The following is a 15,992-nucleotide window of genomic DNA, read 5'->3' as shown; positions in this document are numbered from 1 at the left end:
CTGGCCCAATAAGCACCAGCTGCGTGTGAAGCGCTGGACATACGTCACCTTGTTTAAAACCTGCGACAACGTACAAAGTAAATACTGCTCTCCAGCTGAAGACGGGGAAATTGAAGCACAGGAAGGGTAAATGATACATTTTCCTCCTTAAATTTTGTATTTAGCTGCACCACACCTGTGTCCCTCTCGAGCGCACACTGGGTCCCTCTCTTTTGTAACCCTCGGCATATGGTTTCATATTATTTTTGGACTCTCCTGTTTTCTTGCTCCATTGTGGCTCCTCCAGTGCCAGGAGTCTGTCACCCTTGTTTTTCTATCCCCAGAGCAAGGCTGCAGTGCCTGGCACAGAACTAGTACCCGGTGAATGAATGAGTGAATACAGACTCATGTTCCTGGGGTTACGTGTGGGAGCCTCGGCGAGACAGGCTGGAGCGGATCTCTGCCCCTGTTCTCTGAGCGTTCCTGTTCTTTGCTGAAATCTGATGGGTCTTCCCTTAGTTAATTCAGTGAATTCTCATTGCCCTTCGAGGGCCCTTTAACAGCGGGACAGCTGGATGCAGGGAAGGTGACTTTGACCCCTTTTGTTTTTATCTGTTTTATCCTTGCTCTGCCTGATCACCAATTCTTTTTATAACAGTTTTGTTACAATGCAATAAAGTTCAGCTTTTTAAAATATACATTTCAGTGTGTTTTTTTATATAGTATATTCACCAAGATGTGCAACTCTTACCACTACCTAATTTTAGAATATTTTATCAACCTCAAGGAAACCCCACAGCCAGTAACATGACTCTCCAGCCCCTCTGTCCCCAAACTCCTGGCAAGTAGTAATCTACTGTTTGTTTCTATGGGTTTGCCTGTTCTTGACATTACACATAAACGGTCCCTCTGTATATATGTATATATATATTCATAACCAAGATGTCTGTTGCAGAGCCCCGCTGGAATCAAAGTTAGATCTCAGATGGGGAGCACTTCATACCACTTACAAATCACTTTCCCCAGCAACCTGAAGCTGGTCCTTTTGGCTGGGACCCTGCTGCTGTTGATATTTTTCAGACGGAGCTTGTTAGGTGATTGATGGCCATCTGAGAGCCTATTGTACACTTGAGGGTTCGAGGGGGGTCCTGGAATCTGTTCCAGTGCTTCAGGCCTGGCTGTAATCACAGCGCAGAGCCCTTCCTGCTCTAAGGCCCAGCCCCACACACAGGGAGCAGCAATTGTGGGTTTGGGACCATCCTGCCCCGAGAGGGCGAGTTCTCATGTGTGATAGGTCAGAAAGGGATTTTAATCATCGGTACCACACCATTTTTACTGTACTCCCATACTCTGGCTTTTTGGAATCATCAGGAAAGTATCACTTGAGATCAATGTCAACTCCATTTAGCTACTTTCCAAATGACAAAGCCAAAAAAAAGACCACTTGAAATATTTGAGAGCAGCCCTTCTAAAGAGATTTTATTGCAGAGTTACATCCCAGCAGTGCCTATCTGCGCATTTCAATAAATCTACATTACCCTTGGTATCTTGGCATCCTCTGAGAGAGGAAAGCCTATCAGTGGAAAGTAATGATTTTGGGTTTTTCAATTGCCCTAAGGATCTTGACAATGCTATTAAGACCCATGCTCTCCCTATCGAGAAGTTTAGGAGTGAAATTATTAATACGCCCAGACATTATGTTGATTGTTACGCTGCAGCAGAAAATACTCTCTGTTATTTGAGCTGCATTATCACTTTCCCAAGCAGAGAATTGCATCAAAAATTTAAACTCCTCTTATTCCAGCCCATCGCATAGCTTTTCAAGGTCTTATTGTCAAATAGGCTGGGCAAAATTTGGATATTTCCCTATCCGTGAAAAGTAATATGATTTTCAAAGACCAGGCTATATATATATAAATATATATATATGTATATTTTTTTTTTCTGAAAAGTAAAACTCAAAGAGGGATTTTCTTCCATCAAGATGTCATTCTTCAGCTCTTAGGTTTTCCTTGGGGTGTATTTCAGATTTTTTCTTTCTTTCTTTGAGATGGTCATGGTGCTTTTGCCCCGAACACAGGAAGATAATCGAAACAAAGATAAGATATGATTTTGATTTCCGATTGAGCCTCTGATGAGCAGGGCGATGGGCACAAGCTCTGAAGTCCACCATTCATTAGTCCCGGGCACACCGGCCAAATGGCAAGTGCAGAATAAAGGTTCCCAGAGCATGTTCCCTTCAAAGCTCAGCAGAATTACTCACTATCTGGGTGACCTTTCGCCCAAATCTGTCACGGTCCCTGCCTTATGGTGCGAGGGAACAAAAGTTTCTCCATGCGAGAGAAGCCGAAGTCAGCGGAATGCCAGGCCTCAGGCTGCATCTGGTTTCGTGGCAGGTGACCGCCGATGTGATGGCATGTATCAGGCGTGCTGCGGAGATATCTTCAGGACATCCTTCCTGCCTTCGAGACACACATGCATGCACACATGCACACACGCACGCACACACGTATGCAGTCAGGTAATTAATTACCCAAGAAAACAAATATCTGAGAGCTTCCTGAAGAAGCCTGACCAGGATGACACGCTGCAGGGACTGCCAGAGAGCACTCTTTGGATTTTATTCCTAACTGTCTAGTGGTTTCCTTCAAAGCTGCCCGAGAGTGGCTTTGCAGCTCCCAGATAAAGTGGATCAGAAATCGCTCCTGGCCCTTCTTACTGTGTAGCATGGACCCAGGGGTACCCAGTGCTAAGCAGGGAAACATGAGAAAATCTACCTCCCACCCCATCCACAGGTGGTTACTCCTGCTTGGTAAAGAGCGTTAAATGAGATGATAGTATTTACTTCAAGTGAAAGTGCTTAGAAAATGCATCACAAACAGAAAGCACTTGGGAAATGTCATTTATTTTTTGCCTAAATAAGTGAATTCTTTCTTGCGGTGGCGAAGAGAGCAATCAAAAGACCCTGTGAGTCAGAGATTATTAATTTAATGACTTGGAAAACTTCCCGTTGCCAGATATGTTAAAGGTAAATAGCGCCATTAAGAATACGGGTCCCTTTGTCCTGCTAATGAGTCACAGGAGCTCGAGGTCTTGTGGAATATAAAATTAACCAGCACTCTTTCTTTTCACCTTTGGTGGCCGAAATACACTGAAATGAAACCGTGTGTGGCGGGCAATCTGAAGCAGCTTTTTTACCTTTTATGAATTTTCTCGTTCCCTATGAAAATCAGCGTGGGAAGGCCCGGGCGTTGCGGAATCTGGGGGGTCGTGTCTCGCAGCGGCCCCCCTGGTGCGCGGGAAGCCTACAGGAAAGTCAAGGCTCTCAAGGGTCTTTTGCTCACACTGGAGCACGAGCCCGGCAGGTTGCTCTGTCGTTGCAATTCCCCTTCCGACAGCTCGCGGAGGGCCTGGGCCATTCATCACATTTCGAAGGCTTAAGTCATGAATTAGCAATCTGTTTCTCCGGGCTCCTTGGGTTCCTGAAATTTTCTGGTATTTATCATCTCAAATGGGATCATTCCTAATCCCATAACAGAGAAAGGGAGTCATCCCTCTCGTGAAATAATCAGGTTTGGCGGAGAAAATAATTTCTACCTCTAACACTGTTTATCTGACACTTGAATAGTGTGGTCTGGGAAGGCTTCTCAGTAAGACGCTATTTGATCAGAGACCTGAAGGAAATACAGAGACAGCCATTCCAATGTCTGGGGGGACAAGGCTTCGGGCAGAGGGAAAGCAAGAACAAAGACAGTTTCAGTCTGGGTTGTGTAAGGGATTGGCTGGAATACCAGCCTAGGTTTGTCTCTTTTGTTCAGTTTCAAGCCTAGTTCTCAGCTGAAATAAATAGGAAAGGCCCAGATCCTCACTTGCCTTTGCCGGGTGGATGGATTTGGGACTGAGACAGGCAGGTTTCTGTCTCAGGACCTTTGCACTTGTGACGCCCTTGGCTTGGGGATACAGATAACCGAGTGGCTCGCTCCTTTAACACATGCAGGGCTCAGCTCAGACATCACCTTTTAAGACACCTCTCCCCAGACAACCTCAGGGGTCTCAACCTCTTTTTCTCGAAAGTATACATCATCCTATCGTTAAAAATAGTCTCTGCTCTAGGAAGTAAGCATCTTGAAGGCAAGGATGCTATTTCATTCTCTTGGCTCCTGGGACACTTAGCAAACACAATGAAAGGTTACCAAATTAATTAATTAATTAGTTACGTACTGAGAAATACGGCAAGCACAAAGGATTCAAAGGGAAGCCCAAATTCTAACAGAAATGAACATCTTTCACAGGGGCTGTGGTGTAGTATCATTAGAGACAAATCTCAAAAGCTTGAACATGACCAACGTTCAAGAAAAAAAATTACTGTGAGGCTTCCCTGCCGAAAACACAGCTCCGTCTCACGCAAACAGCAGCAACTCATTTCTCTTCCCATGGCAACTGAATCATGACAAGAAATGCTTTACAAGCAGAAATCCCCAGAGAACTAATGATGGCAGAGGCCTCTGACACACCCCAAGTGGGAACAGACACATTTTATTCCCAAACTCTGACTCACAGGAGCTCTGGTGGCTCCCTGTGCCACCTGGAAAGGCGTGCTCTCCGCCACGAATCTGTTGTATCAAAGGTCTTTGCGACAGGCCCGACTCACCTGAGCAGGGCGAACCCTGCTTCCTCTATGTACAGTTGGTGAGACCAAAAAGCAACTGGATGTGGCAAAGAAAAAAGACAGTTCTGCGGAAAGCTTGCAAATCAAAAGCAAGATTTATGGGGTTCCTCCTCTTTCAGGAAGGCTTCCTAGATTGGATCAGGTGAAGCTCAAGGGCTCCCTAACCCTGTGCTGACAAGCATAAGACGTTTGATGGTTGCCCTGTTCTAGGACTAGCACTTGAGTTAACACTGGTACCTTATATACTGAAGAACTCCACTGGGCCGTATTTAGCCCATTAAATCTTCATAAATTATACCTGGCATACAATTGGAAAGAGTTTTCACTCTGTGGGCGTCTCTTTGTGCAGAGCCCAGCAATGTAGCCATGCGATGAAGCTTTTCTGATTTTGTGGGAGAAAGGCAAAGACAACACACCTCTTCCCACAAAATTCATTTTGTCTTCTCTCCAGTGAAATTCCTTACCCAGGACTAGGGGCACACAGACTCAGTCTGCTGTGGCAAATGATTTCTAATCATCTGTTGGTTCAGTCCTTCATTCATGTCTTCATTGGTTCATGTGCTCATTCACTGGACCATTAATTGTTGAGCATCTTTGCTGGGCCCCATGAGTTATCTGTCCGGGCTAGAATATATTTTTGACAGACATGAACTTCAATAAAAATACCATGATAGTACCGCTCACTCATTGGTGTAGGAATACTAAATGGTACAGTCATGCTGGAAAACAGTTTGCCAGTTTCCCATGATGTTCCATTTACCACACCACCTGACAGTCCCAATCCTAGGTACTCACCCTAAATGAAAGGAAAACTATGCTCACCCCAAAACTACATGTGAAAATGTATAGCAGGTTGATTCATAATCACCAAAAACCAGAGACAACCCAGATGTCCTACAACAAGCGAACGGGTAAACGAAGTGGGGTGACCTGTACAATGGAATACTATACAGCCATGAAAAGGCCAACTACAGATACGTGCAACAACGGGCGCGCATCTCAAAGGCACCACAATGAATGAAAATGTCAGTTTCAAAAGGTTACATACTATCTGATTCCATTCATAGGACATTCTCAAAAAAACAAAGCTACAGTGACCCAACCAGATCAGTGACTGCCACGGAGTGGGGTTGGGAGGGGGTGTGACCACGGAAGGAGAGCAAGAGGGAGGTTTTTGAGGAGATAGAGCTGTTGTGAGTCACAATGGTGGTGGTGGCTACACAATCTATACATGAGTTAAGATTCATAGAACTGTATACAATAAAGGCAATGCTACTGTATGATAATTAAAAATATATAATAAAACACTAAGCACCCTGGAATGCAAAGAACAGGGCTGAATTATTTGGTGTTGATGGGGGAAGGAAAGAGCAGGAGCCATTTCAGGTAGAGAAATAAGGCCATACTCTCAAAAACAGGGTGCGAAACAACCCCCCAAGAGATACCTCGTGTCCTTAAAAATAAAAAATAAAAAATAAAAAAGCACACTGGAAAAAAAAACCAAACCCAAAATGGGATCAACATCTGTGTAAAAAATCCCATCAGCACATCGCTAATAGTTTCTGAATTCCAGATCATTCGCCTATCGTTTGCTAGAGCTCAGGTATCTGTCGCAAGGTGCTTAGGAAACCAAACCGCGTGAAAGGAGGGGGAACGGCTTTGCCGCACAGAGCTGTGGGCCTCCCCCCGACACTCAGTGCCATCCATGACCTTGTAGAAACATTAACGGCGCTACATTATGCATCACAATGAGATTATTAGTTGATGGGAAACAAATTACAGAGCTCCGCAACCTGCTCCACTTCCTGACTGCATGCGAGGCAATTTTTCATGAATGGAAATTGCTACCTGGGAAGAGAAACTTCTGTTTGTCTTGTGAAATTTCCAACAGCAGAAGGGATCGATTCTGGGGGCGAAAGACGTGCAATATAATAAAAGAAGAACCGGGCCCTGGCCGGGTAGCTCCGCTGGTTAGAGCGTCGGCCCGATACACCAAAGCTGCGGGTTCAATCCCTGGTCGGGGCACATACAGGAATCAACCAGTGAGCGCATAGATGAGTGGACCAGCAAATCTCTCTCTCACCCTTTCCCCTCTCTCTCTAAAATCGATCAAAAAATAAATAAAAGAAGAAACAAAGTATAGAAAGCCTCCAGAAAGCACGGCTAAGGGTGCTCCCAGTCGGCGTGGCAGGTGGAGGCGCGGGCCGCGAGCTGGAGAATTGCGGGAAACCTCCCTGCTTTGTTGACTGCGACGGCCCAGCCCCGCACGATGCCACGGGTTTATGGGGAACGCACTGTCAGGAAGCGGGCACGCCCGCGGCGCCGAGCACAGGCCTGGCAGGCTATGTGGCCGCCCTCAGTGGCTCGGCTCGTTCTGGTCCCTGCGCCGTGACTGCCAGCAACCAGCACACGCCTGCTCCTCCTGCCCGTCTCACATCTTCCCGAAACACCTGCCTGACCAGGCTCCTCCCCCGCGGGGGCACCGACTCTTCTCTGCCGCGACCGCCAGCTGCCACACAGGTGCTATCCCCCCCCACACCGCTCCTTACTGTCCTTGACCCCTTGCATGAGCGACTGGGCCCCAGGTCAGGGCCTGCTAGGTGAAGGGGAGCGGGAGCGGCGATAGCTGCGTGGTGGTGACCGGATGAGTGAGAAGGGACGTCACGGTTTCCTGTAGTGACGGCCCAACCTGGGAAGCAGGTGCGGTGTCCTTAGGAAGCCGTCTGCGCAGCGCGGGCCCGCGACCCGCCCCCGCCCCGTCCTCCGCAGCCCAGGGGGCTCCTCACGGATGGGGCTGGGCACCAGCAGAAAGGAGAGGGGGTGCGGACGATGACACTGCCTGGGCTCGCAACAGGGTCGTGGCCTACGAGGGCGCATCCCGGGAAGGCGACAAGGGCAGGTGTGAGACGTGAGAAGCCGACCGGGGGACCGCAGGCGCTGCCGGGTACCTCCGAGGCCGCACCCGCGGCTCTTCCCGGCCCCTCGGCGCCCCCTCCGCGTGCGGAGCAAGCAGGACAGGTCTTTCTCTCCTGCCCTTTCCGGGCACACTCTCTCCCCGGCTCTGTGCTTGTCCCTCGGGCGCCCTGGCCTTTCCCACCATCACGCACAAGGAAGCAGCTAAAATGCCGTCTACTGTTTCGATATTTCCCACCCCTTTTCTTTGCTTCTAGTCTCAGGCTAAGTCAATAAAAAACCCATCACTCTGCCCTACCTGGATGACTCAAGGGCAGTGCCGTCCGCATGGACGTCCGCCCAACGCCCGGTAAGCTGAGGCTCCGAGGTCGGCTGCTGTAACAGGTGACTGTAGAGCCGAGGGCACAAATACGGGGCCCTGGAGAGCCTGGGCTGCGTGGGGCCCTGGGGACTGTGTCCGGAGTGAGGACAGCCCCGTGGGCGGGTGGGAAGGGGCAGCGATGTGGGCAGCCCCCGGTCAGAACGGCGGGTGGCAGCTACCTTCGTCTTTCCCCCGGGACCACGCTGCCAGCCTGGTGCACGCCCCTGACGCCTCCCGTTGCTCCAGCCGAGTCCCCTCGCCCCGGCGTCTCCCTCGGCAGCAGCCCTTTCTCTGTGTTACATCAGTGGCTAGGCTTGTTTTCCAGAAGGAAGCAGCCCTCTTCAGGTCCTTGCTGTTACAGGCGACAGCCAGTGGGGCATGCCAGCACCCTCCCCGGGTTACATTTGGGTCATAAATGGATGTAGTTGGAAGCCGAACCGTTTGAAAGAAAATTTGGGGAGAGAACATTTAAATCTCTCCTCTCCCTCGAGGAGGAGTCTGGTTTTCTGAGTTAAGTAATCGCAACGGGTGCCCTCCACTTCCAGGCTCCCTTCTTCCCGCTGTTTAAGAATAAAACAATGTGACAGGGCGCTAAAAATTCAAAACATTGGGGAGTTTACACGACGCTCGAATGTGATATTACGTGGGCAGATTTTTACTAGAAAACAGCCTTTCCCAAGCTAACCGAGCAAAGTAGTCCGGCGGGGTATGTGTTCCTGGGGAGTGAGTCCCAACTTAGCCTGGCCTCTAGAACTGGTTTGATAATTGCAGGTCACATCGCAGCTTCTGTAAGATGTAATCTCAGGTATGTTCACCGTGTTTATACTCTACGGAGTCTCCTTTAGTGCTGTGTGGTGTCAAATTCATTTTCATATTTAATCATAAACAGTGCTGATAAGGATTATAATACCAGTAGCTAGCTTATTTGACCACGCATTTTGTGCTGGGATCTGTGTTAAGAACTTTACTTAACACAGAATAATATGTAATAATAAGGTGTTTACTTGCATAACACAGAATAATATGAGTATCTAAGTAAGATAATCTGACTCAGCCCTCCCAGTGACCCTAAGGGAAGGTGCCCATTATATAGATCAGGAGACTGAGGTTTAGCGAGGTTAAGGAACCTGCCTTGGTTCACACAGGTAGACGGTGAGAACCAGCCCAGGCCATCTGAGGCCACAGCCCTTGCTCTTCACGCCAGGGGGGTCACCAAGGTGTCTTTTATTCCACATTATTCGTACGTGAGGGGGTCCAAATGAGCGAACTTTCCAGATAAGCAAAACTTACTGCCTGCAAGTGCCTGGATATTTTAATTTTAACCATGATGCGTGGATCTAATAATTTGAAATTGGAAGCTAAATTTGGCTGCATTTTTAAAGAGAGCATAATGAACATAATTCAACATTTAATTGATGACTGAAAACCTATTAAGAGCAAACATAATTGTGCTCTGCAGTCACACAGCTCTGTATCTGCATTTACTCTGCGCCCTTCCCCGAGGCCAGGCTGTCAGGTATCAATCTCCGGGCAGCTCCAGGGCAGGTTGCTCTGCTCAGCACCACCCCCCCCGCCCCCCCCCCCCCCCCCCCGTTGCTGTCTATATCTAGTTCTGATTTTTAAAAAGGGATTCTGTTGGTTCAAAGTCGCATGTTAAGTAAGCAAGGTCTCTCTTCCAGCTACTCTGAGAACTTAAGAAGGCCCTGTGAACATTCATTTCTCCACTTGGGATTCTGTTCCAGGAAGCCCAGGCTGCCAAGGGCCTGTCAAAAACACGCTCGGTGTTCCGAATTGTGACATCACTGGTGTCCCTACAGGATCTTGTTTTCCCAGCTGGAATATAAAACTGGAGGGTGGAGGTCCCTGGATGCTTGGAAAATGACAACCTGCCAGTGCTGAGGCCAGACCTGCAAAGATAAGGACCCTCGATGGTGGTAGCCAGGGCTCAGGGGATGCTAGAGGCGCGCCGGGTGGTGCTGCGGGCTCGGGTCTTGGGCCATGGATCCCGCTCTGTCCCCTGCCATCTCCTCCTCACCCACTGAGCTCCAGGGGCGCCTGGTGGCCGGGGCTTGCTGGGGCCGCAGTGGGGCCCACCTCTGCAACCTCACCGGCTTCTTGGGGCTGCACCCGGGGGGCAAGCAGCTGCTGCGGGGCTGGCCGGCCGGGATGTCAGCATGACCTGGACGGGCCTCCGCACCCGCACTGGCCGAGGCTTGTTGCGGGCTCGAGCAGCACTACGTGGGCGAGCTGCAGGGGGGCACTCAGGGTTCCACGGGGCACGGGACTGCGGACACTCAGGGGACAGACCCAGTGATGGAGCCCAAGCTCGGTGGGGCCGGCTGGCATGAAGACCCGGTGGAGGCCCCTGCTGTGGCAGGCTGGCCACTTGGGGCGAGGGACGGTGAGTGGGTCCACAGCCGGTGGCCAGGCCCCTCTGCCTCTCCCACTCAGACTTCATGGAGGCCCTCACCAACACTGTCTGGCACAGTGTCCCCATCACCTGGCTGCCCCCGATGCTGTACCTCAGTCGGTCCTACTCCGGATCCCTCGTGCAGGGCAATGCCCGGCTCTTGGCTTCCTTCACCACGTAGTGCCCTGTGGCCATGCCTCAGTCCGTGTTCCCAGGCCTCCTGGTGCGGGGGTGCTGCTCTGGACACTAACAGAGCACCTCCTGCACCGCTTCCTGTGTCACCGGGAGCCACCCAGCAGCAGCTCTCACCTCACCACACTGCCCCTTCTCCTGCAGGGCCGGCACCACAGGCCCCTTTGATGCTTCCCGCCTGCTCTTCCCCTGCGCCCGCTTCTCTGGCGATTGCCGTCTCCTACAGACCTTACAGCTCCTCCCGCCTGGGGCTGTAGGGGGCACCGTGTTTGCCGGGGCCCTTCTGGGCTATCTCCTCTACGACGTACCCCATTACTACTTGCACTGCGGCTCACCCCACAAGGGCTCCTACCCGTATGACGTGAAGGCCCACCTCATTAAGCATCACTTTGCCCATCAGAAGTCAAGATTTCGCATCCGCACTAAATTTTGGGATTACATTTTCCACACTCAGATGCCAGAAGAACCCCACTGGAAGATCTAGTAACAACTCCCAGCCCCACTGTGGCCCCTGCCCCTCCCCCATCCATACCCTGAAAAGAAGGTTTGCTTGGCCAGGCAGGATGAGCTTTGTCCAGCTACTGGGCTTGGTGAAAGGTGCTGGGGAGACCCTAAAGCCTGAGACTGACCCTGAGACTTCTTCCCTCCTGATCCACACTTGGTGGCCAAATGGCCCTCAGGGACTAGCTCTTTCCTGTAGCATCCCGGCCATTCCACAAGCATCTCTGCCTAGAGTCTTAGGCCACAGAACTGCTTTAGGACCTGGCCAACATTATCAGCCCCAAGGGGAATGAAGGAAACGGACCCCTGTGACTTCATGACAGGTCTGTGATCCACTTGTGTCTTAGCACCTGGAGCTCCCTGGAAGCCACCCCCACAGCAAATAGTGGGGTCTGCAGGACCCCTGGGCCTGGGCCTAGTCTTTCACACCTTCCCTTCCTGGTGACGGTTTCATGGCTCTGGCTCTCTCCTGATGAGCGGAGAGAACACTGAGGTGGGTGGAGGGCTCTCACAAGAAGAGAGCGCGTGATGCCTCCCATAGGCCATCCCAGATCCCAGGGCAGTGCCTCTGTCCACTGCCAGTCACAAATGCCAGCTCACCACCAGATGCCTCAGGCGGAGACACATGCCTGGCCCTCACCTGCCTGCGCAGATGGGCCGAGGCTGGCTGGCATTGGCTTCAAGGCTGGCAGGAGCCCAGGCCCCTGCATTTAGGAACCACCAGCTGCTCTAGCTATCTCTTCCTGCCTCCAGAGCCACAAAGCTTTTCTCCAAGGAAGGCTAAAGTGGCCTCTCTATGGTGGGGGCCCCACCGATTCCCAGCGATTCTTGGCCTGCGCCTGGCACAGGTGGGCCCGTGCCCCCCTCACTCAGGACCCTTCTAGCCAGTGCCCCCTTAGGCCAAGAAGGAGCCTCTGTTTGGTGCCTTATCTCCCTCCCCTCCCCTCCAGCAGATGAGGTTCCAGGCCCTTCTTCCTCATAACCAAACCCCTCACTGCTCCTAAGAGGGTCTTATTTATAAACTATATAAATGCTCAAGTAGCTGCTCGGGTGGCCCTTCCTAATCCTTTGTGTTGAGCTTATGTAAACCTTTTGTCCTATTTCTGCTCCCTTTTTACCCACAAACCATTACTACTTGAAACTTTTAAAAATCTCGATGAGCGTAAAGGCTAAAGAGAAATACTTTGACTGCTCCTGTGATTTGTACTGTTTACTGTGGAGTTATTTAAAGATTTTGGAATAAATACACAAAAAAGATAAGAACCTCCCCCCGAAGATTTCACAGTTTAGCTCTTTTCAATACAATGTGGAGGCTGCTAAGGGCAGCGATGGAACGAGGGCCATGTGCTTGGGCTTGAGGTTGGCAAACGATGGCCCACATGTCATATTCAGCCCCTGAGCTAAGGAGGTTTTGCACGTTTCTGAAGGGCCGTAAAAGCAAAAAAGAGTATGTGATAGAGACCATATGTGGTTCACAAGGGAAGCCAAAAATATTTACTATCTGGATGGACCTTTAGCGAAAAAAATTTGCTAACCTCTGGCCTAGTGGATGAGGGAAGGCTTCCTGGGGGAAGAGGTACATGAGCTGTCTCATTTTAAATTCCTTAGGGTCTACTTGCCTCTTCCATGCATGGGTATATTTGTTGATTGTGTGTATATAGTATTTTTTTGAATGAATGGATATTGAAACAGACATAATTGGTAGGCTCAATCAGTTTTGATCACAGACTATGGGTTCTGGCTCATTCCACTGGGCTGATACCTCAAGTAGACACAGACACTCTCTAAATGAGACAGATTCACATTAGCACCTTGGAGAAACAGCTGAGAAAAATACTAAAGCATAAAGCAAAGAAACAATCACATTTCCTTCCTCAGGGTCCTCATTACATTCAATCCATCTATATACGATCGAGACATTCAAATATGAAATTAGGGCGAGGGACAAGCAAGCTGCTAAACGTCCAAGAAATTACCCCTCGCAGAAGCCAACACTCCCCTTGTCCCTCCCCTCTGGCAAGCGGCCTCCCCACCTGTGGCTGCTCCTAGGCAGCTCAGCACAGGTGACGGCGGACTCAGGAAACATTTTTCTCCTCTGGTGTTTTATGTCACCTACTATTTGGGCTTCATTGAAACAGAAATGCTACGCTGCTGTTGTAGAGCACTCATAGGGTTTGAACTAAAAACCACTGTAGCCGAGGCCCTAGACGAAAAGGAGGGGATGCAGGTTCCATCTCTGGAAGAGTGAAATCGGAGGCAGTCTCAAAGCAGCTATTAACCCTGGCTGGGAAAGGTGGGGAGGCCCAAGATCTCCCTTCCAACCACAGCCGAAACCAAACTTAAATAACCCAGCTCTTTCTGAAGCAATTAGCAGTATGTATCATTTCCCAACACTCACGAACAGAATCGTTTTGAAAACCAGGGCTCTCGACACGTTTCACTATAAAATCAATTACTTTTAAAAGCAAGAAGCTCACTCTCCACCCCAGGAACATATGATCCACCACCTGCCTGCTCCAAGAGATGCTTCATGGTTTGTTTTGTTGTTGTTTTTTAAATGGGATTTTTTTTTTTTTTTTTTTTATGGGATCGGGGTGCTCTCCCTTCTGATATTATGGGCACATTTCTGCAGGAGGTAATTTCAAACTCAGCCCTACACTTCTATGACCATTCGGTGGCCTGATTCACAAGCATTCTGCGTCAACACAATCGGGAAACTTTCACCTCCTGGTAGGAATTAAGCTTCCCAAACCCGATATGATCTTAATGATCAGAAGTGCATTCCCACCCACGTTCAGTCTCTGACATCATAATAAATGACGGTAGCTCCGTTTTGGACAAGAAAAAGCTGATTCAGGGAGATACTGTATCTATCTGTTTGCATAGCAGGAATCAGGCCTGACTTTATTTTCTTAGAGATGCTTCGTGGATAACACGTTCATTTTCATCAAAGGCAAGCCATTTAAAAGTGTCTCCTGGTAGAGACGGTCTGGCTAGCAGGGGACCTGGGCTGATTACAAACGGCTATGCTTTTCAAGGGGCCGAAGGAGCTATTTCATTTCCAGAGTCTGTGGTGTAAGGCGTGGTCAGAATGGTGCTGCCTTACTTTGGGCTCTTTTCCTTTTTTTTTTTTTAGAAAACAAAGGGAAATAAGGCCTCCTGGCTGAGGCTAGCACTGGCCAGGTTGTAAGCGTTATGGAAAGATAAGAAATGATGCATGTATCTCTCAGTAAGTGTTTTAAATGGGCCATTTTCTACCAAAGCAAAAACTGCAACTTTTTCTGGCCATTCTGAATGTCATTTAATGAATTTCCCGTTTGGTTCAATTAGTTGCACCTTAAAAAGAAATCATGCTTTCTTTCCAACAAAATTTTTTGTGTGCTCTAGGAATGACCTATTGGCTGTCAAAAATTAAGCATCTTTTTTTTTAAAAAGGAAGAAAAAAGCTAAAGTAATTAAAAGGGAACCATAAGTCAATTGTCAACATTAAAAAATTTGGACTTTTGGAGCAAGCCTGGAGTCCAAGCCAAAAAAATCCAAAAGTCCCTTTAAGGTTGTGGGTTTGATCCCTGGTCTGGGCACATACAAGAATCAACCAATGAATGCATAAGTAAGTGGAACAAATCGATGTTTCTCTCTCTCTCTCCCTTTCTCTCTCTCTCGAAATCAATAAAAATAAAAATTAAAACAAACAAAAACACCTTTTCACTAATTCTTCATATAGTGTTGCTAACTTATCTGTTCCTCTAACAAATTAAAAATTGGGTGTTTACACATCTATCAGGACCCTGATAAAATGAATTGTTAAGAGCTCTGCCTTTGTGGGCTCTGTCTCAGGCCATGTCAAGCCTGTCATTTCAGCTACCTCCAGAAAAGCCGCCTCCATCTGAGGTAGGCCAAACCCAATTGATCTTTTTAGGTCTCTGGTCTTCTCTACAAGAAAGTAAAAAATTGCATTTCCCCAGAGCACAGTAAAGAGATCTGAGCATGCCTCTTCTTTAAGCAATAACCATTAATATGGGTTCCACTTGTACCAGACATCTGTAATGCTCTGGGCTGTATTTTCTGGCACGATAACAGTGTTGTCTTGAGAACTGGTGCATGAAGACGACAGAAGGCAGAGAGGCAGAGCTGAGCCGCTCGCTGGCCTGTCTGAGGGACAACACTCTTATCTTGCAGGAAAACAGGGCCCTGAGCCACAGAGGAAAGTTTCATAAATCTTCCTCCCACCAGTTTTGTCAGTCTCTGTTCTGGCTTGTGGCCCGTGGCTGACCTTGACTGGAACCCACCCTCCCACAGAAGGATTCTAAGGGATCTGAAAGAAGATCACGAAAGAACATCTCTCAGATCACTTCAGGTCCAAACCCCAGCTTCTTTGATGACCCATTCTATGGGCAACCTTTCCTGACAATGAACCAGAAATCATGCTTAAGTTCAGCAGACACTTACTGCGCAGGTGTTAGTACCTGGGCCTGAGCCTGATGCTGAGAACATGGTGTTGCCTGAGATGCAGTTCCCATCCTTGGGGAGCCTGTAGCCCAGTAGGGGGGACAGAAAACTTTAATAGAACTTGAGGAGTGGCTGAAAGGGGGATGTGCGGGGTGTTCTGAAAATGTCTTCTTGTGATAACACGATAAAAACGTGTAAGCTTTGCATGGATGCAGAATTTTCTAGAGTAGAGCAATCATTTCATGGGCAATCAAGGCAGGCTCAAACTTATTCTCAGAGGCACCTCTAAATGATCTTAGAAATGTCTAGGAAATACCCTGCCCTTCACACATCCTTCCAGCACACACTTGGCGTCTCTTATGCGCTCTGGGAAGATACAGGCATCTCGCCCACCCTCGGTTATCACCGAATAATTAATTATAGGTGCTGATCTTCCCACTATCAAACGTCGTAAAGCTCTAGCTATCCGTCTAACAATCTCTCTCTCACAACTCTACTCTGGTGCCTGGGATCACATC

At 48.9% G+C, this 15,992-nt stretch overlaps 1 protein-coding gene and 1 pseudogene across 3 annotated transcripts in view; one reads left to right on the top strand and one right to left on the bottom strand.

The window, feature by feature from the left end:
* Positions 1-15,992, bottom strand: part of TENM2 (teneurin transmembrane protein 2) — a gene marked incomplete at its 5' end in the record, with an annotated part of 597,332 nt that overhangs the window by 266,216 nt on the left and 315,124 nt on the right. The window lies entirely within an intron of this gene.
* On the top strand, positions 9,921-11,008 carry LOC308555621 (fatty acid 2-hydroxylase pseudogene; annotated as a pseudogene). Its single transcript has one exon. The product of its transcript is annotated as a fatty acid 2-hydroxylase pseudogene (transcript).

Source organism: Miniopterus schreibersii, assembly GCF_964146895.1.
Source record: "Miniopterus schreibersii genome assembly, chromosome: 4".
Lineage (NCBI taxonomy): Eukaryota > Metazoa > Chordata > Mammalia > Chiroptera > Miniopteridae > Miniopterus > Miniopterus schreibersii.
This window is presented reverse-complemented; position numbering and strand designations above follow the sequence as displayed.